Source organism: Manis pentadactyla, chromosome 14 (genome assembly GCF_030020395.1).
Source record: "Manis pentadactyla isolate mManPen7 chromosome 14, mManPen7.hap1, whole genome shotgun sequence".
NCBI classification, from domain to species: Eukaryota; Metazoa; Chordata; class Mammalia; order Pholidota; family Manidae; genus Manis; species Manis pentadactyla.
The window spans coordinates 74,455,150-74,482,295 of NC_080032.1; the positions used below are offsets into that span (position 1 = coordinate 74,455,150).

Below are 27,146 nucleotides of genomic sequence, written 5' to 3' on the forward strand. Positions count from 1 at the left end.
ATGGGGGAGCTGAGGAACATGGGATGGAGTGAGATTATGTTCTTGAGTACTTCCCAAAGAAAGGAGATTTTCAGGCAGTCTACTGAGACAAGATTGTGCAGCTGCAGTCCCATCTGGGTCACTCAGGTGACCGAAACTTGCAGGCCCAAATCAGAGCTCTCAGCAGCACCTCCCTACTTATCAGGAGTAAAGCGGAGACAGAGTGAAGACTTGGAGATAGAATGAAATAGCAAAGAGACAAAATACAATAATTTGAGCAGTGAGAAAGCTTTATTTAAAAGAATGCACTTAAAGGGCAGTGTGGGCAGTCTCGGAGAGGAGGTGCCCTGAAAGGCTGGGGATTCTGTCTTTTAAGGTTTTCAAGAGTGGGGCAAAGGGCAGTGAGGTGGTGGGGAGTGAGGATGTAGGCTTGACATGTGGTCTCATGATGTCTGTCTCTAGTGAAGGGCACTATGTCCTCATCCACAGTCAGTCTTCCTGGTAATTCTGTAGGAAAAACTTAACACAAGAAATTTACTGATCCTGTTCCTCTCCAAGATAGTGGTTACCTTCAAGCACTGGTAACATATTACTGAAGACTGCTTGCCCTGCCTTAAGATAGGGTGGGTAATTGTCTGATTACTAATGAATATGTTGGGAATCTTACCTCTTAACTCACTGGTTTTTTAAATGGAAACTTAGCCTTAAGATGGGGTCCCTCCTGTTCTTACTATACTGTTTATATTTTGGCATTTTTCATCATAAGCAGGAAAGTAAATTATGATGCTTGCCCCATGTCCCTGCTCTACATGGGTTAGACCCTTAAATATATTACCTCACTTAATCTGCAAAAAGTATCTATTAGGTTTTATATTATTATCCAATTTTATGCCTATATGAATCTGGTTTGTATATTAAGAATTCTGCATTCCATTTAACATTTCCATGTTACTAAGTTAAAACTTTTGTTCATTAGAAAGATAAACCAATCTTAAAACTCCTGAATCCAAAAAAATGTCATTTTCTTAAATAAAAACTAATAAGCTTCAATGCTAGAAAGAAAAGTGATGGATGAAAAATCATCATGAATTTATCAGCACTATATCTGAAAAAGTATAGAGGCAATGTGAGTTACTCTAGGCAAAGTTAGAAGTTTCCTAACCAAATGGATAAAAAAAGAAAAATTTCCCTCTTGCCTAATATAGGGATTTTGCTCATCTAATTATTTTTAAAACCTTTATGTAGTTCTATTTCAAGAAGTTTTCCAGGTTTTTTAACAGTGATACAAGAAAAATAGAATACAATAAACTAATACATAACTATACTTTTATGTTTTAATCTGGGGCAGAGATAGAGGACATGATTTTATTCTTATTTAAATGCAGCCTATGATGATCCATTTATTTAGTTTTTCTAAAATATTTTCTATAGGTTTTAATTCAGATTGAAAACAATTGATTATAATTCAAATGATAAATGTGGATGCAAGAGTATGGAAAAAACAATGCCAACTTAAAAACAACTATTTATTAAAATCAAAGTTTTTTCCCCCAATTTCTAAGGTTGCCAGGCAAAACTTCAGAAGTTGTTTTCTATAAAAGTTATGATAATCTAACCTTTTTGGCTTTTCATTCTCATCAGTCGGAATGGTTCTTGGACTAAGTCCTCCTTTTCTCCATGAAGCATATGAATCTTCAGTATTATAGCCAGTGGCAGTATTGCCCTTTCTAATGGGACAATTTACTCAAAGAAACCACCAACTGGAAAAGATGTAGCCATTAAAACCCCCACGTTTTCCAATTAGTATTCCATATGAGAACGTATTTTCCATCTTCTCCAGGTCCACAAATTAGTACAGAGCAAAGAAACAAAAGTTGGTGCCCATAGTATGAATGATTGGCTAAAACTGCGAACAGAAAAGAATAAGGAGGTCAAAGGTTATATGTAAACAACGCTTAGGTACAAATTTACATGTGCTCACGGGTTATAAGTAAACATAATTATGCATCACAAGATGGAAAAAATACCTTGCTTTGAGAAACTATTTTCCAAAGTTGAGCTCAGTAATCTTTACACCAAATTCATTAAATTTAACACTGCGCTAAAATATTTCTATTTCTCTCCCTCTATTCTTTCCTGCCTTTTATTATTTTCTTGCTTCATTCTCATGTTGTTTCTTCCTCTTCTCCTTTTTTTCTCTCCTGCTTCTTTATTTTTTCCCTTCTATCAATCTTTTCTTCCTCTTTTTGCCTGCCTCTCTCTTAACCTGATATTGTATCTCCAAGCAGGGCAGCAATATGAATGCCCCTTCCAGGAAATAGAAGTGTGAGAATATGCTTTTCAGACACAAAGAATGTAACACAAGTAATTTTTACACATACACATGAACATACATCTATTCGTTTACTCATGTCACTAAGCAATTATAGCAGACTATTTGTGAGAGAAAAAAATTAAATACTAGGATATCACTTTCACTGGCAAAATAAACTGTAATCATGAATAGTGTAGTCATAAGTGCTAATCAGAGAGTGTACCTTCTCACTTTGACTTTTAGGCATAAGGTAGAATTCTTCCTTTAGAAGTCAGTCGTGTCCAAATGACTTACTTTGGTCTACAAAATGTGAGTGGAAGTGACATGTGTCACTTTTAAACAAAAGCCTGAAAATACAGGAATGATTCTCCCCATGCTCTTCCCCCTGCTGTGATGATAGAAGCATGTTTCCAGATGGAGCAGCTGTCAGTCTGGAAGTCTAGTGTCTACAATGAGCACAAACCTCCTTGTTAACCTGAAATGGACATATAGTGAAGAGTGAGAACATTTATTTTGTTAAGCTTCTGATCTTTCTTTTTTTTGAGTAGTTTTCTGTTACACAAACCAAATCTACTTTTAAAATATTTCTAAAGCTAAAAATCCACATACAGTGGCAAAACCTAGAGGTGTTCTGGAAGGAATAATTCCAAACAACATATGACAGTTTTAGATATGACCAACAATCATATTCCATTTGACTGTATTAACTATTTCTTATTCAAGTTTCGGTCAATGTCATCTACAGGAATCCTTGTTGGAACCAAGAGAATCTGTTATGTAGGTTTAATCTCAGTGCCCATATACTCATATTAAGGCTATTTTTTTCCCTTTATTTAAAAAGAAAACAATAAGCCACCCCTTATTTCAGCCCCTGGCAACACTTAACCCTTAACATATTCGGTTGACATCATCTCCTTTTGACTCTGTTGCTTTCTTTTCACTTTAGGCCTACATCAAATCAAGGACTATGGTTTAATTGTGTTTGTATTTCCACAAGAAAGTATATAGCCCTGACTTAGTAAACACTCATAAAATTCAACTGAAGGTCACTGTAACATTTGCAATAAATGAAAGTAGTTTCTTCGACTGAAACATAAATTGTGCTAAAATTTTTCAGCTGTATTTTTTTTCACTCAAACCAAGGAATTTCAATCAGATTTTCTCCAGAAAGTTAATCAAATCTCTGTATGGTACTTAATTGACTTATGACAAGACTGATGGGTGTGTTGAATGGAATAATGTATAAAGACCTTTATAGGATTAAATATAAATTAAAATAAAAAGGAAATAGAGTTAATCTGTGGAAGTAAGTTCAAGAGGTAATTTCAGTTTCCTGTTAGAAATAAGAACCACTGTTATTTCCATGTTTATATAGACATGTTCTGTATAGTAAGTTTATTACACATCCATTTTATACAGAACATTTTCATAGTTGTATTTTTTATGACACAAATTCTTTTCAAACGACAGAACTAAATCATTGTTATTATGGCAAAAGTAAACTAGACAACACAGTAAACATTTCTAAAAGTTATATAGATATCACAGCTTCCTGGAATGTATGTACAGATTATGAACACTTTTCTCTATACAATTAACTTTATTCAGTTTTCAAGCACTTATGTAGAGAAAGTTGAGAGAGCTGAATTGCTAGCGATTAAAAAATAAAAATTCAATTGTTAATTTAATTGTTAACATTTCAATGCCAACATTTTCATAAACATGTTCAAAATATATACATATACACACATAAATATATACATACATATAAAAAATATTAAACTCCTGAAACTAATAAGCAATTACAGCAATATTTGCAGGACACAAGAGTAATGTATGAAAGTCAATTTCTTTTCTAAATAGCAAATATGAAAAGTTTTAAATTAAAAGCACAATACCATTTATTTATGTTAGCACCTCCCCAAAATGAAATACTTCGGTATAAATCTATTAAAAATAAAATGTGTTCAAGGACTATATGAGGAAACTATAAAGCTCTGATTAATAAAATCGAAGAACTAGGTAAGTGGAGAGATATTCCATATATTCAGGGATAGGAAGATTCAATATTGTCAAGATGTCAATTGTTCCAAACATGAGCTATAGATTTCAATGCAGTTCCAATCAGAATACCAGCAAGTTATTTTGTGAAAATTGACAAACAGGCCTCATAATGTATGTGGAAAGACAAACGATTCAGAATTGATAATATAATAATGAAGAAGACCAAAGTTGTAGGACTGACATCACCCGGCTTTAACACTTATTGTAAAACTACAGTAATCAAGACAGCATTGCAAAAGAATAGTCAAATTGATCAATGGAACAAAACAGAGAGCCCAGAAATAGATCCACATAAGTATATACAATCAGTTGATCTTTGACAAAAGAATAAAGGCAATACAATGCAGCAAAAATGCTCTTTTCAACAAATGATGCTACAACTGGACATCCAAGTGCAAAAAATATTAATAATAATCTAGACAGAGACCTTAAACCCTTCATAAATAGTAACTCAAAATGTAAATGCAAAGCTATAAACTCCTAACTAAAAACACAGGAAAAAACCTAGATAGCCTTGTTTGTGGTGATGACTGTTAGATATAACACCAAAGGCATGATCTATGAAGGAACCAATTGATAAGCTGTATTTCATTAAGATTAAAAAACTCTGTCCTGCCAAATACAATGTCAAAGGAATGAGAAGTCAAAATGCAGACTGGAGAAGATATTTGCAAAGGACACATCTGATAAAGGAATATTATGCAAACTATGCAAAGAAATTTTAAAACAACAATAAAACACAAACAACCTGATTTAAAAATGGGCCCAAAATCTTAACACTTTACTGAAGAAGATTTAAAGATGGCAAATAACCATATGAAAAGATGTTTCACATCATATGTCATCAGGAAAATTCAAATTAAAACAATGAGATATTACTACATACTCATTACAATGACGAGAACTCAGAACACAGACAACACTAACTGCTTACAGGATGTGGAGCAAAAGGAACTCTCATTCATTGTAGTGGGAATGAAAAACATTACAGATACTTTGGAAGCCAGCTTGGCAGTTTCTTACAAAACTAAATATACTCTTATCATATGATCCAACAATTGTATCCCTTGGTATTTACCCAAAGGAGTTGAAAACTGTTGTACACACAAAAACCTGCATACAAATGTTTATAGCAGATTTATTCATAATTGTCAAAATTTGCAAGCCACCAAGATGTCCTTCAGTAAGTGAATAAATAAATAAACTGTTACATTTAAACAATAAAATATTACTCAGCATCAAAAATAAATGAACTATCAAGCTATGAAGCAGCATGAAGGAAACTTAAATACATATCAAGTGAAAAAAATTCAATCTGAAAATGCTACATAGTATATGATTCCAGGTATATGAAATTCCAAAAAGGTAAAACTATAGAGACAATAAAAATGCCAGTGATTGCCAAGGATGGCATGAGGATATGACTAAGCAGATCACAGAGGATATTTAGGGAAGTGAAAATTCTTTGTATGATAAAAAAATGGTGGATTTTACAATGCTATTCATTTGTCCAACCCATAGAATGGACAACACTAAGTTGAGCCCTAAGGACTATGAACCTTGGGTGATTATGATGTGTCAGTATAGGTTCATCCTTGGTAAAAAGAAATGTACCATTCTGGTGGGTGATGATGAGAATGGGGAAAGCTATGGATGTGTAGGGACAGGGGATAAATGGGAAATCTCTGTACCTTCCTCTCAATTTTGCAAATCTAAAACTGCTCTTGAAAAAATAACATCTTAAAAAAATATACATCAGACTCATTGACCCTGTCTCAGTATTTAGAGTTATACCTAGTTATAAAATATGTTGCCTATGAAATCCACATAGGAATTAGTGAAATTTTAATTTTCCTTTGTGTAAAAGTCCACAGAAATAAAAGGATACTTACCTTTTTCCCAAGAAACTTAATGTTAAAGAAAATTAAGACAGTGGTTTGTAACACTAAGTAAAATTACTTTCCTTCTCCTACTACTACTAATTGCACTAAGTTGAGTTACATATTAGCTTACATAAAACATTAATTTTTACTGTCACTATCACAGCTGCACTATTAGAACTAATAACTGAATTCAGCAAAGTTGCAGCAAAATTTCCTTTACAATTATCTCAAAAATAATAAAACACCTAAGAATAAACCTAACTAAGGAGGTGAAAGACCTATACTATAAAAGCTATCAGACACTGATAAGAGAAATTAAAGAAGACAAAAATAAATGGAAATCTGTTCCATGGATTGGGAGAACTAATATTGTCAAATTGGCCATCCTGCTCAAAGAAATTTACAAATTCAATGCAATCCCATTAAAAAATACAAATGACATTTTTTTTTTTTTTTTATTGAAGGGTAGTTGACAACAGCATTGCATTACATTAGTTTCAGGTGTACAACACAGTGATTCAACATTTATATACATGATAATTCTAGGTACCAGGTATCACCATACCAAGTTGTTACAATATTTTGACTATATTCCTTATGCTATACATTACATCCCGGTTACTTATTTATTTTACAATTGGAAGTGTGTTTATATATATATATATATATATATATATATATATATATATATATATATATATATACATATTTTGTGAGGGCATCTCTCGTATTTATTGATCAAATAGTTGTTAACCACAATAAATTTCTGTATAGGGGGGTCAATACTCAATGCACAATCATTAATCCACCCCAAGCCTAATTTTCGTCAGTCTCCAATCTTCTGATGCATAACGAACAAATTCTTACATGGAGAACAAATTCTTACATAGTGAATAAGTTACATGGTGAACAGTACAAGGGCAGTCATCACAGAAGCTTTCGGTTTTGTTCATGCATTATGAACTATACACAGTCAGTTCAAATATGAATATTCATTTGATTTTTAAACTTGATTTATATGTGGATACCACATTTCTCTATTATTATTATTTTTAATAAAATGCTGAAGTGATAGGTAGATACAAGATAAAGGTAGAAAACAGAGTTTAGTGTTGTAAGAGAGCAAATGTAGATGATCAGGTGTGTGCCTGTAGACTATGTGTTAATCCAAGCTAGACCAGGGCAATAAAACATCCACGTATGCATAAGATTTCTCTCAGAACATGAGGAGGGAGGTTCTAAGCCTCACCTCTGCTGCTCCCCATTTTCTCACCAGATGGCCCCCTGCGACTGTACCTGTCTTAGGTTGTTCCTCCCTTGAGGAATCTTACCCGTCTCTGGCTAACCAGTCATCTTCCGGGGCCATACAGGGAAATGTTAAGTTAGTAAGTGAAAGAGAAGCTTTATTGTTTGAAAAGGTTAGCTTTTTACTTCTTTGCGTATTTATGCCCTGTGGCTTCTATGCCCAGCATTTGTCTTGAGGTATCTTTACCACTTGGAAGAATTATGATACTCGGTAAATTCGACATGTGGCACGAGTTCTATTTAAAGGTTGTGATTAGGTAGGAAGAAGAAAATCTATAGAAGTAGCAGGCAGAAGAAAACCTGGGAAGATTGATTATTTCTTTGACATATCTTCTTGTAGAGTAACTTCAGCATGGATAGGTTTTAAACGACTAATTAAATTGTGCACACACATTAACATAATAGGAATATAGTTACCTAACCTACAAATGACATTTTTAAATGAACTGGAACAAATAATCCTAAAATTCATATGGGACCACAAAAGACCCTGAATAGCCAAAGCAATCCTGAGAAGGAACAAAGCTGGAGGGATGCTCCCTGACCTAAAGCTATACTACAAAGCTACAGTGATCAAAACAGTATGGTCCTGGAACAAGAACAGTCACATAGAACAATCGAACAGAATAGAGAACCTAGATATAAACCTAGGTCAATAGTAAAGCAGTCATGAATATACAATGGGGAAAAGAAAGTCTCTTCAATAAATGGTGTTGGGAAAACCGGAGAGCTACATATAGAGAATGAAACTGGATTAATGTCTAACCTCATACACAAAATTAAACTTGAAATGGATTAAGGACCTACATATAGGACATGAAGTCATAAAACTCCTAGAAGAAAACACAGGCAAAAATCTCTTGAACATAAGGATGAGCAATTATTTTCTGGACACATCTGCCCTGGCAAGAGAAAAAAAATAAAAAATGAACAAGAACTACATCAAACTAAAAGCTTCTGGACTGCAAAGGACATCATCGCCAGAACAAAAAGGCAGCCTACAGTATGGGAGGATATATTCATAAGTGATTTACCTGATAAGGGGTTAAAATCCAAAATATATAAAGAACTTATATGAATTAACACCAAAACGCAAGTAACTGAGTACTTGCTTTTTTTTTTCCCCTCAGGGAAGAGAACCTGAATAAACATTTTTCTGAAGAAGAAATACAGATGGCCAAAAGGCATGTGAAAAGGTACTTACTACACAATGCTAATCATCAGAGAAACACAAATCAAAACCACAATGAGATATCACCTCACAACAGTTAGAATGGCCATTCTCCAAAAGACAAGAAATAACAAGTGTTGGCTACAATGTGGAGAAAAGGGAAGCCTCCTATACTGTTGGTGGGAATGTAAATTGGTGCAGCCACTATGGAAAGTGGTATGGAGGTTCCCTCAAAACTAAAAACAGAAATACAATATAATACAGTAATTCCACTTATAGTAATTTATCTAAAGAAAAAAAATCCATGACTTGAAAAGATACATCTACCCTTATTTTATTGCTGCATTATTTACAATAACCAAAATATGGAAGCAACCAATATGTCCATTAATAGATGAAAGGATAAAGAAGAAGTGATACATATACACAGTGGAATATTATTCAATCATAAAAAAATAAAGAAATCCTCCCCAAAAAGCAGTAGACTCACAATGAGAAATGACTGGAAGTTACCATGGGGGAAGGGCTGAATGGGTTAGTGGGGAGGGGAAGGGGAATAAAGGGTCACAAGAATATCAATCATAATGTAAGTCGGTCACAGGAATGGTAGTACAGCATGGAGAATATAGCCAATGGTTCTGTAACATCTTTCTATGTTGACAGACAGTAACTGCATTAGTCCGGGTGAGGATTTAATAATGTGTATAACTGTTGAACCACTGTGTTGTATACTTGAGGCCAATATACTATTGTTTAACTACATTTCAGTTTAAAAAATGTGGTAATCAATATCATAAAAAATGAATTTTTCTTCACAAGAACCATAAGTCAAATTAATTGACTATTCCTCCACTGTGTTTTGGGGCTTATAGATTAAGCATAAAATTATAAACTGCTGAAGAAATATTCTAAGAAAATTACTGGCTTAATTCCCATTTACCTAGTTTAATATATGTCTTCACAAAAGAAACATAGTGTAATAAATTCTTAAATTCCCAGCCTGACGTGTAACTCTGGTTTGATTTCTCTGATTCTACTTTACTGAATGGAATTATATTTTTTATTATTTTTTTTATTGATTTGTACACTTAACATGCAATATTATAATTCAGTATGTAATCCAGTATTTGGTGATTATATACCTTATGAAATACTCACCACATTAAGAGTAGTTACCATCTGTCACCATATGAAGTTATTACAATGTTATTGGCTATTTTCTCTATACTGTACTTTTCATACCCGTGACTTATTTTATAACTAGAAGTTTGTGCCTTTTAATTTCCTTCACCTAGGAATTATACTTTTTAATGTCTTGTAGCTATTATACAATTAAATCAATCAAATGAGCTTTTTACTCACAGTGCTTTTTCCCTACTTTTGTATTTCAACTGCTTTCACTTTTTTCTATTTACCATAACGTAACATAAAACATTCAGGTCCTGAAAAATTTACACTTGAAAGATAAGTCAACTTGATTTAAAATAATTCACAGAAAACATACTAAGATCATTTATCTCTAGACCAAGTTTTAAATGAAGATTTCATTTTCACGAAAAATAATAAAATAAAGAACACAAAATCCTATAAAGTGTTGGGGCTGACCACCAAAATGGAACAGACTGAGCAACAATTTTGATTCCATTAACAAGTAAATGCTCCATTTTTCATTAATGAAATATTTCATGTAATAGAGTAACACAAAAGAGTAATCTTTATCATTAAAATAGGTTTTACAGTGTCATTTAAATCTTTGGTGTCTTGCCTGGAAATGAGTATGTTTCATGATTATTTCAACTACATGAGGTTGTCAGTTGTTGAATGTTGAATCACTTCCAGCCACTTAATATTAAACAAAAAAAGAATAGTCTACTCAATATTACATTCACCTTTCAATGGCTAATTCAAATTCTTCATATCTTTAGGGAAAAAACTATGGATTTGTTCATAGGGTATTGCAATATATTGCTAAACTTACTCTGCTATTTTAACAATTTCTATTGAATTTGCTTGAATAGCAATAAATAAAGAAAAGTGAATAACAATGACCTTATGAATAGATTCAGTATGGGTATGCAATTCTTGGTATTACTTTTCTGGAGCAAAAATGTTTCTTTTGCTATTTGTTTATGTTTAGTGGTTTACTGTCTATTTTACTGTATTTATATTCTGTTAGTTTTATATTTCTTCCAAAAAAAACTTACACATGGTTTCGATTGAAAAAAGTCATCTTATTTTTCTAATATTTCCAGCATCTAACATTTTATTGCCTATTGAATATTCTGCAATTATGAATTTTCTTGAAATAAAGGATTCAACTGTCACATGGTATATGAAGGGCCATATTAGCTCTGTCAGTGAAGAGCTGTACAGGGAATCATTATCCCACTGAGACTGCAAGGAGGAGTTTGGAAACCAGGCAGATTTTGGCAAAAATAATTTTAGAATAAATCCTCACAGAACTTGTCAATGTCTACTTTTCAACTTTCCAAATTTCCTCAAGAGCTCTTCTGCTACACTTCTGCCAGTCGTAGTGGAGTGTCATTCGAAGCAAATACAGTTCAGTAAGTTTTTTTTGTTCTGTTTTGTTTTGTTTTTTTTGTTTTTGCTTAGTGCATTGGGAGGATGTCGTTAACATCTTGAAGGACAAGCATGGAAAAACTAGATGTGGTATTATTTTGGTTTTAAGCTACATTTTAAGAACAAATCTTGATGAGACAAAAGAGCATGCCTACGTTAACAGTAAAGTCACTATGATGAGGAGACACACTTCAAGATAAATAATCCTTAAAGGAAAGCAGGAAAACTAGGATACCAACAAAGTTTTAATAACTTTCAATCTCCAAGTACAGACACCTACGTAGCTATGAAAAGTACTCAAAAATATCTAGTTCCCTACAGAAAACAAAAATTGATCTGTGTAGATGCATTACAATTTGAGTCAAAATTCGAATAGCTGTTTATGTAAAATGACAAGAAGACTCATATTTTTATACCGAAGAGCAAACAATCAAAAGAAACTGAAACATTCCTGAAAAGAAATAAAGTGGATGAGCATTGGTCTTTCAATCAAAGCTTAATTAAGACAGCACATTATAAGGGTTGTAACAAAACAAATCAGATAACGGAAAAGAGACACAAAGCAGATCCATAAACATATAAAGTTTGATTTATGGCAGAGCTTTCCTAACATTTCAGTGTGGGATAATGAGTAATACCAATATCTGGTGCTGAAACAATTATTGACACCATGGATTTTGTTTTCAATTTATACCAAATACTAAAAACAATCCACATAAGTTAAAAAAAAAATGTGGCTTAAATCTAAAACCCTTTAGAAGACAATATAAAATAATGTTATTTCTGACTATCATTAAATTTTCAGGTAAATTTTAAAAATTTCAAATTTCACTGGTTTGAAATTAAGCTTTCTATTAATTGAAATATACTGTAAAGAAAGTAAAATAAAAATCACAGACTAAAAGGTTATTAATGTGATTTGTAACTTAAAAGGAATTAATATCCGGAATATATAAGAACTCCCTCAAATTAATAATAAAAGGCAAACAACCTAATAGAAATACAGAATAAACCACAGGAATAGTTTCTTTATGATAGATACGACACAACTAATAGCCATTATTAAAATTAAAGTCTCAATGATATATCATTTGCATCAGTTGGATTGACAAATATTTTTATTTAAATGTTTAATAACATCATGTTGGTGAAATTATGAAGCTTCTAAACTTTCACCTGCTGCTGACTGAAGTCTGAATTTGTAACTCATGTTGGTAAACAATTAGGTTTTTTTCCAGTACAAGCTAAGTATATATATATATATATATATATATATACACATATCCTAGAAAGTCTTCCATACTCTAAGAAAGTGTTTATATTTGTGTGCAAGAAATAGCCACAGGAAGATTATTTGCTACAGAAAAAAAAAAATTGCAGCCTAATATCCCTTAACAGGAGAATGGATAAAAAAATGATAGGGAGATTATTTTATGAAACACTACAGTAGTAAAGTTGAATGAACTGCATTGTAGATGTATCCATTTCAGTCCAAACAGGAAAGAGAAATTATGCAGTATGTGAACAGTGGACATTAATAAAAATAATAATTAACTTACTAATAATGATAATAACAGGAATTGGAGCAAAACAATGGCTAGGAAGAAACAAAGGGGACTCTAAAGAATACAAGAATAGCAGATACAAGCAGCAGACAGTAATTCTCAGGCTGAGACTGCGTGCCCAAGAAAAGAAAGATCCTCTACACACACACACACCACCCTGAAGGAAGAGCCATTAAGTGGAGCCATGCTAAATGACAAACAATCATAAAATTGGTCCAAAAATTATGGATACTAGGTGAGCTTTAAAAAAATCAACCAAATTAATTTTATTGATATTAAAATTTTCTCATGTGAAAATAGAATCAAAATATACTATAGACTCATTTTATTAGAATACAGATAAGTAATTATGTAGCAAAAACCCAGAGAAAGTATAAGGTACATCTGTTTTCCTCTTGGGTAAGTGATGGTAAAAGGCTAAAACTGGAGAACAAAATAAGACCAACTAAAGCAGAAAACTAGATACTGTGACAATACTAACTTTATTAAAAATTTGGAACAGGAAAAAAGGTTTCAATTGAATGGAAAATATACATTCTTAAATCCGTGACTATAAAGAAATTGTTCAATCTTTATTAGAATTCGCTCAGTGTATAAATATAAATAGTATCTTATACTGATCCCATGTGCTTATCTCAGAAATTCATATTTAAATTATTAAAATAAGTCTTAGAATATTATAGTGGATAGGAAAACGAAACCTTTTAACTTCTAATTTTACAATCTTTATCTATACATAGTACAAAAACATGTCTGTCCTTATATTGCATAGACTTGAACTAGATGTTAAAGAGAATCACTACTTCATCGATCAGTAAAGGAAATTAATTTAGCATATAACTTTTCCTTTGCATATAGACTGTGTCTCAAGAACAAAAAGTTGATGGAAAAAACTGTTTATAGAAAAAATTCAGCTACTAAATTAAAATTAAATAATCATTTTGCAATCCCAAAAATAACCGATCTAGCTAATAGCTATCTATGCAAAAAATTTAAACCAGTGCTTGATTTTATTATTACAAAAGTGAAAAAGATATTGTGCTTCCTGATGTATTACAATTTGAAAGTACAGAATACCATTTTTCAAAAATTTGTACCAAAATATAGAACCTGAATTTAATCAGGAATCTAGATTCAACTTCCAGGTTAAGAGAACTATAGGCCAGAGAAACACATTAGAAGACACCAGGAAGATGGAGAATCTGGGACAAATGGTTTGATTTTTTAAAAAGATGGATGAAATTATATACACGGTGGAATAAGGGTCTTCCATATTAAAAGAGTTTGAGAGATATATACACAAAATGCAATCTGGACCTTAACAGAATTTAAGTTCCAGCAAATCAAATGTAAAGAAAAAAACGGAGGTGAGAAATACAAGCATAGACTGCATTACTGATAAAAATTGGATAACTGATAACATACTTAAAGATTCAAAAGTTTGTTAGGATAATGTTTAGTATATTAAAGAAAAGGGTCTTCATCATTTAGAGATATGTTTGAAAGGATTTAAAGTGAAATTATTTGAAACTTGGGTTTCTAATTAAAGTCACAGAAAGAAAGGCTGCAGTATAGATGAGACTTGATGGGCCACATGCTAAGAATTATGGAAGCTGAGTAGTGAGTGCATGGGTCTATATGAAACGATTCTACTTTGATTTATGTGTGGGTTTCTCCATAAAATTTAGTTATTAAGATCTTGAAACATTTTAGCCAGCAAGTGATGATAACTGGAAAGAATTACTATAATATCAAGTATTAATCACTGGCAATGTGTAAAATACCAGTAATATTCTGCTAAATATAAAAAAGAATTAAAAGTATCTGATTTATTGTTTTGATGATGCATATGTTCAGATCAATTCTTCACAGTGTAGTCTGTGCATTGTTATAGTTGGGTCTTATAAATGCAGAAAATAGAGAATTAGTATATCCTCAGAAGAAAACAGAATTACAATGATTTTTCAACTAATTTTTAGTTGTTCCACACAGTATGAGAATCCTTCAGTTGTTACAAATAGAATATAAAGTGGCAATGGAGCCAGAATAATTTGTATAATGACCTTTCCTCAGGAAAGGTATTCTTTGATGACAATAGTGAGATCAAAGAATTTAATTATATTTTAAAGTTTCCTGCAAAAACGAAAATCAGCAGCAATGAGTTTTTACCCTTTACTTACATATCCTGGTATTCACAGATACATGACATTTCTATGCAAAGTAGATACTATATACAACAATGTTCTATTAAAAATGAAATAATATACTCTATATTCACACATTTGAACACATGCTCATGTGCACATGTAGGGGTATATATGTATGTGTTTGTGTATCTTTGCTTGTAAACATAGTTTGCCATGCAAATAGATCAAGGTCACTTCTTTTAATCTCGAATAAAGAAGAATATAAGCTAAACATCATTTCTTTCTCATAAACTTTCAGAAATTCCAGCATTCTTCTAGATTGTTTCTCCTATGACTGATTGGCTATAATTTATTCTGAAAAGTAATAATAACTAGTTTACAAAAGCATACCAGTAACTTCTCTGAGAACATCTCATAACACAATGTTCATGATCAGCCAGATACATGACTCATATACACTTTTGTTAAATAATAACAATAGTCAGACAATTTTTGTTGATCTTTATAGGCAAATGCTTGTGGATATTCCGGCAATCTGAAACAATATAGCCGGTATTTTGTGCAGTTTCATAGCTGTTTACAATGGAAGGAAGATTATACTAGCAATTACTCTCTTAAGAACAGAAGGCAACTCTGATGTTTTATTATTTTTGTAATAGTAATATATTTGATAAAAAGTATTTTTCAAAAAAATGTCTTCCCTAAACTTAAGGTTGTTGTTTTTTTTTTTTTCACATTTCACCTCTCTACATTCTCCCCCCTTCACTTATAACAATTAAATCCACTGATTTTTTTTTTTAACTTTTCTTTTTTGGCAGCATTTTCAGAAATGCATTGTATATTATAATGTGAGATTAATCTAAGTATTTCGTGTGACTTGTTTTTGTTTTTGTTTGGTTTTTTTGATTAAGATGAAAACTTTCAATTTAATATAGTGATAAAGGCAATTCCATGAATTTATTTTAACCCAAAGTATTTAATTAAAAAATCTACAATAATATTAGTAGAGCAAAATGTATAGGATCTTTAGATTAAAATCTGTATTTTAAAAATCACTTTGATTAATTTTTCAGTTTGCACCTTAAGAGGACTCAAACTGAAGGAACAAATTAATTTCACTTACTTGGATCTACTAATGGAGAAACATATTATTTTACTCTTCATAGTGTAACTTCAAGACTGCCCATCCTTTTGATTCATAAAGTATAGAAAATAAATGATGGGGAATATTTATTACATATTTTAAAGTAGTCACCAATGCCACCTATGCTATTTTTCTCCTTTGAGTACTGAGTAGATTGAGTCCCTTTTAATTACTTGTATTATATGCCAAAAGAATCTGGGTATGATTTCTTGTACAGCCCAAACAAAATGAAGTTATTTCCTGAAACTACACTGCTTTGTTTACTTGGCCCTGATTGCCCTTAACAATTGCTTCCAACATTGGATAATGTACTTTAGTTGTTTTTTTTTTTTTCTGCCAACACTTTAGTAACTATGCATTTGTACATTCTCATAACGCCTTTTTTTGAAATGACATTATGTGTTTGCACATAAATTCTTCTCTTTTCCCTTGTCATGTCTGTTAATCTTTTTGCCGTTGTTGCTGCATTTGGCACTGCAAGTTCAATTTAACTTATGAAAATCAAGCTGTCTATTCTGCTTCATTCATCATCATCAACCAAAATCATTCTGAAATCAAAACTTGTTTTCTATTTTCTTGTTATTTTTTGGTGATGATATATGGAAGAGAAAGTAGACAGTGGCAGAGAATAGGATTGAACGGTAGTTTATAGCAAACATCTGCCTCTGCATAGTAACCTTGGGGGATTTGTGCAGACTCTTATCTATAAACATCAAAATTCAGAGAGAAGCTTTCTCTGTTAAATGTTCTATAGACGCAGAACTCAGTATGTGGGTCATCGAAAGAATATTCAAGTGTCAAATCACATAGATTAGTCATATTACATGCAACTCCAAAAATAAAAAACTTAAACACCAAGTATGAACTAACTGAGTTATTTAAATTGAATTTAGAAATTTCTGTCTTTGTATTTTGAAGTAACAGATCATAGCATATTTTTGAAAATTTTAGAGCGACAGTTGAAAAAAGGGTGGTTCAATTTTGTTAGTAACTGAGGAGAGGTGTTAACTTGACTCTCTTTTCTCAAACAAACAAGCAGGAGAGCATTCTTAAACATTAAGATCCAATAATGAATGCAAAGATACTATATTCTCCTCTATAACTATATAAATACATAGTTAATACTTGTCTTCCTTAGACTTATAAGGCTGTTAATGGAAATTACTCGGAATCATTATCCTTTTAGCATGCCTTTTCTCCTCCAGATTAGAATGTAATAATTTGAACTATTATACATTATGTCAGTCATATGAATGCCAGATTTTCAAGCAAGCATATAAAGCCTAAGTGTTATAATTAATTCATTAGCTGGGAAGGCTTATGAAAGTTATTTAATTTGCCATTAATTTATTTAGTTCCTTCAGTCTTTAAAATTCTTTAAAATCACCTGACCAAAAAATTGAAAATACCTATTTTTGGAAGTAATATATTAATTAAATGATAACAATTATAAGTAAAAAAAAATACATATGGATAACCTGAAATGAAGTAATAGCTGGAAAAGCTTCTTATAGTTTTAATTTTGACTGCTGAGTTTTTCTGAATATTATTGTTCTACCATATATGTACATGGACAGTAAGTACCATGTACTATCCATGTAGATAGCCTCCAAGTTATGATTCACTAATTCTACTATTTGAATGACATCTCAATTGGGTTAAGTTCTTTTATTCAAATGTATAAGTCCAAACACTTCATATGGAGGTCTCCTCAGAGGTCCTAGAGTCCAACTTCTGACATTATACAGAAGAACTCCTTAAAAAAATCCCAGAGATAAGGTCAATCATGTGGAACCTCTCATGAAGAAAGAAAGCCTTTTCCCCATAAGGAATGTATTCTGGTTGGGGAGTTCTTACTCATACTACCTATGCATCTAGATTTTGGAGTGGGTTTAGAATAAAAATGTAATCCTGTAATCACAAGTCTTAACATATCTGGGAATATCTAACATGTCCTACAGCATATATCAAATGAAATATATCAAATGAAAAAATCCTATTTCCCTCAAGTGCTCTTTCCTAAACATGGTTTTCAGACCCCTATATATCATGCTTTGTCATTTCCTATTATACGATAATTATGTTTCTTAATATAGCTATTAAAATATACTACTTCCAGAAATATGTACACTTTTTAAGATGTGAGTAGACCTATACCTATCTTAACTTTTTAAAATATATCTATTTTCTTTAACTCAATTTCAGAATGCAAACATTTTTGCCAACTATATTATAAAAGGCACAAAATTATTTTATTCATTTATCCATTTGATAAATATCTTAGAGTACATACTACCTCTACTTCTACTTCTGATTAAAGGCTGTGTTAAATGCTAGGAAGACACAGACAAGATAGGGATTTTAATATAGCTGGTAAAAACTGATTAATTCATACAAAGTTCAACAAAATACAAACAGTATGCAACTGGATCACAGAGGAAGATTATTTAATACATACTGAGAATCAAAGATTTCCTGGGAGGTAGGTACCTTGTAAGCTACATCTTGAAGAATAAGTAGGAGGTAAGTGGAGCAAAAGGCACAAGGATACAAAATAACATGATTTTTTGGAAAAGTTAAAGTTTATGACATATACTGGAGCATTAAGCTAAGCCAAATAAAAGACAATGCTTAGACCAAAAAGCCCTCCACAGTTCTAAATTAAGTTGACGAAGTTAATTGACTTACTTTGAACCCCTCCACATAGACATCAACACACAATCCCATGCCTAGTCAAACTACCAATCAACTGTATGAGATAGAAACCCACCTTAATTATAAAGACAGAGATTAAAAGTAAAGAGATGAAGAAAGATATACCATCCTAACACTAATCAAAAGAATATTAGAGTAGCTATATTAATTTCATAGAAAGCTGAATTCAGGTCAAGGAAAATGATAGAGGATGGAGAGGGATCATTGCTTATTGATTAATGAGTCAATTCCTGAAGACGACATAGCAATCCTTAATTTATATGCATCTAACAAAAGGGTGTCTGACAAAAACATATCTGACAAAAACTGGTAGACCGCAATGAGAAACAGATAAACCTAGTATTACAGTTGGAGACCTCAACACTTCTCTATTGGAAATGGACAACTCTACCAGGAAGAAATGAGCAAGGATATGGGCAAACTGAATAGCATATCAATCAACTGGATCCAACTGACATTTATAGAATACTTAATCCGAGCAAATGTCTATTCTTCTCAAGTTCACATCGAACATTCACCAAGAATGACCACATTCAGGACTATAAAATACACCATAATAAATTTTAAGAAATAGAAATCATGCAGTATATGATCTCAGAATACAACAGAATTAAACTAGAAATAAGTAACAGGTAGCTAACTAGCTGGTAAATCTCAAAATTCTTGAGATTAAACAACATATTTCTAAGTAACACATGGATCAAAGAAGAAATTTCAAAGGAAGTTCAGAAATATTTTAGACTAACTGAAAATGAAAATGTAATTTATCAAATTTGTATGATGCAACAAAAGCTACACTTGGAGAGACATTTATAGCATTGTATATATCAGAAAAATAAGAAATTTGATATCAGTAAGATATCAACTCTGTAATCTAAGTCCTTACTCTATAAACTAGAAAAAGAAAAGCAAATTAATTTCAATGTAAGCAAAAGAAAATAAATTTTAATAATTAGAGCAGAGGCTAATAAAATTGATAACAGGAAATCATTAGCAAAAACAAGCAAAATCAAAAGGTGGTTCTTGGACAAAAATCAGTAAAATTGGTGAAGCTCTAACTACTCTCCCTGTAAAATAAGGTAGAATACAAATTGCTATTGTAAATAAAAGAGGACTCTAACTACTGATCCCATTAACAAGAAAAGGATAATAAAGACATATTATGAGAAACCTTATGCTCACAGATTTGGTAATTTACATGAAATAGACCAATTCCTTGAAAATACAATTGACTAAAGTTCAGACAAGGAGAAACAGTTATCTGAATAGGCCTATATCTATTAAAGAAATTAAACCAGTAACTAATAACCTTTCATTAAAAAAATGCATGAGTCACAGATTATTTCACTGGTTAATTCTACCAAACATTTGACAAACAATGAATTATCTAAAATCTCTTCTGGATAAAAGAAGCAGAGAGAACACCTCCTAATTCATTTTATGTGGCCAGTATTACCAGAACCAAATAAAATCACTATAAGAGAGGACAAGGATAGATTAATTTCACTTATGAATATAGATGCAAAAACACTTAAGAGAATATTACTGAATCGAATCCACCAATGTATGAAAGCAATTATATGCAACAAGTAAGTTGGATACATTCAAGGCATGTAAAGTTGGTCGAGTATTTAAAAATCAATTAATGTAATCTATCCCATTAACTGGCTAACAAGAAAAAAAATCATATGATTATATCAAAAGATGCAAAAAAACATTTGACCAAAGCTAATACCATTTCACAGTAGAACCTCTCAGAAAACTTGGAATAAAGTTGGAACTTTCACAAATTAACAAAGAACATCTGCAAAAGCAAGTGAATATACACTTAATGATAAGAAATTAGATGGTTTCCACCTGAATCCAGCATTTACTGTAAATCTACAGTAATTAAGACAGTGTGGTGTTGGAAAAAGAAGAGACAGGTTGATCAGTGAAACAGAATAGAGAACCTAGAAGCAGACCCACACAACATAGTCAACCAATCTTTGATAATTCAATTTTCAGCAAACAGTGTTCGGACAGTTGGGCATCAATGTGCAAAAAAAATGAATTTAGATATTAGACACTTTCTATAAAAAATCCTCAAAATTGATCGTAGATCTAAACATAGAACATAAACTATAAAACTTCTGGAAGATAACATACTATTTAGCTGAACTTGGGTTTAGTGATAGGGTTTTTAGGATACACTTTAAAAAGTACAATGCATGAAAGAAAAAATGAATAAGTTGGACTCATGACAATTTTAAAAACCTGCTACTCTGGAAAAGTTACTGTAAAGAGGCTGGAAAGACAAGACATAGATTGGAAGACAGTATTAGCAAAATACATATGTGGTAAATCTAAAGCATACCAAAAACACAAAGCAAACCACCCAATTAAAAAATGGGCAAAATATCTGAACAGACTCCTCATCAAAGGAGATAAACAGATAGCAAATAAGCATATGAAAAGATGTTTAACATCTGTCATTAACAAATCGAAAATTAAAACAAGGTGATCCCTCTACATACCTATTAGAATGCCTAAAATCCAAAACACTGAGGATATCAAATGCTGGCAAAGAACTGGAGCTACAAGAACTCATGCTTTGCTAGCAGGAATGCAAAACTGTACAGCCTTTATGAAAGACAGTTTGGCAGTTTCTTAAAAAGCTAAACATTGGCTAATCATATGACTCAGCAATCCTGCTCCTTGGTATTTACCCAAATGATTGAAAATGTTTGTCGGCACAAAAACCTGCACACGAATGTTTGAAACAGCTTTATGCACAATTGCGCCAAACTGGAAGCAATCAAGATGACCTTCAATAGGTGAATGGATAAACAAACTGTGAAACATCCATGCAATGGAATATTATTCAGAAACAAAAAGAAATGAACAACAAGTCATTTAAAAACATGGAGAAACTTAAATGCATATTGCTAAATCAAAGAAGCTAGTCTGAAAAGACTGCACACTACAGACTCCAATTACATAACATTCTAGACCATGCAAAAGTAAAGACAGAGATAAAAGATAAGTGGTTGCCAGTGGTTTGCAGAGAGGGAGAGAGAGATGAATAGGTGGAGCACAGATGTTTACTTAGGATGGTGAAATTATTCTATGTGATACTGTAATGGTACATACTTGACATGCATTCTACAAAACTCATAGAACTGTACAATACAAAGAATGAACATTAATATAGATTTTAGTTAAAATGTATTGATATCAGCTTATTCATCATAACAAATATGCCACATTAATGCAAAACGTTAATTTTAGGAAAAAAAATGTCTGAGGAGGGATGTAGAGAGTATATAGGAACTTCTGTACTTTTTGTTCAGTTTTTTCTATGACGCTGAAAAATGCTCTAAAACAGTCTATTAAAATACATAAAGTTATGAAATGTCAAGTGCATAAGAGTATTTATAAATATGTTAATTTAAAAATGTATGTGTGTGCTTATGTGGGCATGCATATACATTCAAGATTTTTTGCATGTCTCTGTGATTATAAGACAAATAAAGAAAAAATGTTTGCCTAACACAGCTGCTGGCTGATCTTCATATATTTGGATTTTACTTATTTTTGTGTCTGTAGCAATTGTACACACACACATACTTTATAGGTGTACCTAGACACATACGTTCTGTAACATTATGCTCTATATTAAATAAAATTTGTCTATACTTAATATAATGTATATACACAAATATAAAGTGTTTGGAATATGCATGTGTGTATATGTACATATGTGTGTATGTCATTATATATGTGGCAATTAAAAAAATTTTCCCTAGGCATATGGGACCTGTACTGATTATTTGATCCTAATTGTCTATTTGTTTTAACTATATTAATACTGTACAAGGTTACAGTGGATGCATCTTCTCTTATTAGTAAGGCAAATGTATCCTCTTTTCCACTATTTCAGGTTTTATTCTCCTGTTATTTTTGTCATTTTCTGTTGTTTTGGATCTTCTCTATTATCTTTCATGTAAAACTGATGGACTTTTAAAAATACGACTGTCAAATACATTTTGGAATTCTATGTGAAATTAAATTTTATATTTATATATGGATTTTAATAAAATTGGCATTTTATGATAAATATACCTGTCCTACGGAATGTATGCTTTTCCATGAGGAAATGTATGTTTTTCCATTTTTCATCTTTTGGGTACTTTCTTCAATACGATGTTTTATTTTTTTAATGGGTCTTGCTTTCACTGTTCCATTTATTTCTGAGTAGTTCAGCTTTGTGTTAAAACCTTTGTGGATAGAATTTTTTTACACTTCAATATTTTTGTTAATACTGAAAAAGTTACTGGCTTTAAATATTTTCTTGTATTCAACAAGATTAAACAATTCCACTATTAATTACATTCTAATGTCATATAAAGCTAGAGCTTTGTTCTTTTTGATGAATTATTATTTAATAGAAAAAGATTTTTCTATTCTAGTACTTGTAGTTTTTAAATGTTTTTTTTTTATTTACTTGCTTGAGTTTCCAAAATAATGTTACATAATAGTAGTGATAGTGAGTAACCTTATCTTGTACTAGATATTAATAGATAGGGCTTTAAAATGTTTACCATTTAAACAAAATTTGCTTTGTTTTCATCTGTATGGCTTTTCATGTTCAATTACTCCTCATCTCTGCCTTTGGGATTTTTATTAGGAACGGGTGCTGAATTTTATCTTATTTCCCTTTGACATTCATTATTTTATGTCTCAAGTAGTAAATGTTGACAGATCTTGTGATTGTTAGTTTCAACATTAAATGGGGAACTTTTCATTTTTTTCTATGGTGTAACATAATGGTTAAGGATAACGATGAACTTTTATTTAAAGGTGAAATATAACTAAAATAAATGCTGTGCACTGGTGACTTTTAAAAAGGTAGATCTTTAGTTAGCTTCAAGTCACAGATGTGTCATAAGATACTGTGAATGAGAGACTGAGTTTCACTTCACGGGGTCTCAACGGGATGCTATCTTAGGGGGAGAACTAGTTTGCAACTGTGTTAAGCATGTACATAGGACATTTAAAGAAAAGCTGGTGTTATGGTAAAGCCTCTTTGGTATGAGTAATTCTGAGGGTACAGTTGGAAAAATTGTGGTTTGGAGCTGTCCAAAGGCCATTACTTCTGTTTGAGATATGTTTACAAATCTGTATCAAGTTCTTTGCCTTTCCATTACGTCTAAGTCCAAGAAACAGACACAAAAGTGCACATTCATGGAAATACAGCCCTGTGATTCACAACAACTGTCCTGCTTTTACCACTAAGACCAGGAAAGCTGGTGTAATTTAGGTAGAGAGGATCCTCACAATGTAATCTGCTCATCAGTGTTAAGCATTCAAGAAAGGGTGTACATACTTGGGGTTCCCTAAGACGCCTGGTGAGTGGAAAGACGGGGCTTCTGCAATATGGTCTCAGCAATGACAACATGAGCAGAGAGCATGCTTCTGCCTCACCTGACTGCCCAAGAGGAAGTGTAATGTTTCTACTCCCTGATGCTCACTGAATGTCACTGCTATTTCAACTATTCAACACGAGGTATGTCACAGCCAATCCAACACACTTAAAATTCAAACCTATATAAATCGGGTCTAACAAGCAGAGTATTGCTGATTATTTTAAAGTAGTTCTACTACAAAACACTGGTGGTGAGTTACCCGTGTAGATTCAAAGTTTTCTCTATTATGCCTTGAGTGGTGGAAAGAAGTTTAAGTTGGGTCAGGGAAAGGAATTTCAAAGAATTATGCAAATAACAGCCTAGGTAATGATAGATGAGGGAATGATCTTTTATACTGGATGGTGACGTACGATGGGTTTTTAACTGGTCGTAAGATTAGAAAGATAATTCACCCCAGAAGTTTCTTGTGTGTAGGAGTTCCTTAATCTCTAGATGCAGAGGATAGCGAAGGTAGAAGTCTGATCTGTTTTTGACCCAACTCTGAGAGATGGCATGAATTGGACTTAGAAATAAGGCTGACCTCATGACAGTGGAAAGAGAAAACAAGTGACAAAGGCATGAAACACTGAGGAAATAAACTAAACACAGTGACCGTAAGTATACATACATACAACTGGCACCAGTATTTAAAACACCCCATTGTGTTCTCAAAATATCCCAGTATTCATAATTAATGATTGGTCCCCCTCATTAAGTGCTTATATAACATTTGGTAAAAAAGTTTCTTTTACCCATAAAAGGAAAAATTTGAAGCATTTCAAAAAATTTTCTTATCAGCAATTGTAATTGCATTAAGTTCTATGCAGACCTTGACCTTTATTGTTATCTTTTAATAGAATATTGCATTTTCTACTCTAAAAAACACTAACCTCCAAAGCTTTCTGTATATAAACAGCCAGTCTTGAAATATTTCAAGAATGTTTTTATTTTTCTTTACTATATATAGTTTACTATATATATAGTTTCCATTCTAAACTATGAAGGTAGACTTTAAAAGTGTGATGTTATATTAAATATGTGAACCTGATGGTTGGAAAGAGTTAAGTTTTAATAAAAATTATACAACTTACTAGTTTAATGACATTTACAAAGTTACCCCTTTGAATCTTGCTGTCCCTTTTGTCCCTTCATATAACTGTTCCACAAATCACTCACTTCGAGTATGTCATCTGCTTCCCTCTGGAAACATGACTTTTTCCCTATATGATCATAATAAATTTTAAAAACCTGTAAAATTTAATACTTGTCACTGTGATACCCAGAAAAGTACTAAATATTGTTTTTCTATTCATTATACCTGTGAGTTAGATTTAGGAAAAGCATATCGTAGAAGCCATGGATTTACATACTGTTGCACATTAACATTGCATGTAATGATTCCTGAGCCCAGGGATGTGATGCTGTTTGGAACGTATATCCTTGGTGGCTTTCATCAGAGATTCAAAAGTTGTTTGCTTCTTCCTGATTATGCTATGCATGTTGTATAGATTATTTACCCTAAGGGTGAACTGGAAGCATTAAAAAACCCATCTTGAAATTTCACTGAATTATTAAATTATAGTTGAATTATTGTGATAGCTGAACATGACTAAATTATTAACTAATAACTAAGAGATGAATGGCTATTTTATTGGCTTAGCCATTGACTGTGAGATCAAGTGATATTTTTAATGTAAAATCTGTAATTTAAAAGAAAAGGGCTATTTCATGATAATTTAAAAACTTTTATGTTATTGCAGCTCTTTCTTTCTTCATTCCTTGGGTTATTTCACTATTCAAATGCTTTAAATTCTATGTCTAAGCTTATCACTCTAATGGACTCTAGATCCATGTAGCCAACTGTCTGTTCAGTATTTCTACCTGATTGACAGGTAGGCACCTCAGACTTTGAATATCACAGTAAAACTCTCTATATTACCTCTAAAACATGCTCTTCCTATAAGAACTTCATCGTTACACACACACACACACACACACACACACACACACACACACATCCACTTCCCTCTATTTTCAGAATCCCCAAAGAATAAAGTCTCTTCTCACCACCTTCCTTGCAACATAGACCTGGGTCATTCTTTCCTTCCTAGACTTTTCCCTACAGCTTCCTAACTGGCTCCTCTGCTCCCACTCCAGCCGCCTTCTATCTGCTCCAAGCACAACAATCTCAGTTACGGTCCTGATGCTTGAATCAGAGCATGACACTTTTTGCTCAAGGTCCTCCAGGAGCTTTCCCACTTGACTCTGAGTAGATGAAGGTTTCAGATAATGTTCTCTCCTGTTAGCTCTCTGACCTCGGCTCCTATGATTCCACTCCTTGCTCGCTCACCTCCACCGCACATCTTCTTTGATGTTGCTGAACCTGCCAAGCATGCTTCCACACAGACCCTTTTCATATCCTCGTCCTGCGGTCTGGCTCTTCTCCGCACGTCCGCAGGGCCTCACAGCTGATTGCTGCCCCCCTTCAGACCCTTGTTCATCACTTCAATGCGCCCTTTATTGACCATCCTTTTAAAAAATTGCACATGCCATACTATTACTGTACTTATTCCTATTTTATGTTCATTTTTCATAATCATTATCACATCATCTTCCATACTGTATACTTGGCTAACTGTATACTTTTTAAAAAGCTGTCTGTTTCTCCCTGTAAGATACCTTCAGACTATAAGATCCATGGCAGGAATTATTGTTTTATTACTATGATATTCCCAATATCTAGAAGAATGCTTGGCACTTTCCACAACCACAACTCAATAAATAACACTCACTTTATTGAGTGACAAAAGAATATGGAACAACAGCTGCAAA

General features: G+C 32.3%; 1 long non-coding RNA gene across 1 annotated transcript in view; it reads right to left on the reverse strand.

Moving 5' to 3' along the window:
- Positions 1-279: 279 nt before the first annotated feature.
- The window catches only part of LOC130680755 (uncharacterized), a 108,107-nt gene continuing 81,240 nt past the window's right edge, over positions 280-27,146 (reverse strand). The window contains exons 3-4 of the long non-coding RNA XR_008993800.1: positions 2,588-2,768; positions 280-486 (exon numbers count right to left, since the gene is read on the reverse strand). This is a non-coding gene — a long non-coding RNA (uncharacterized LOC130680755). The remainder of the gene's footprint in view (positions 487-2,587; positions 2,769-27,146) is intronic.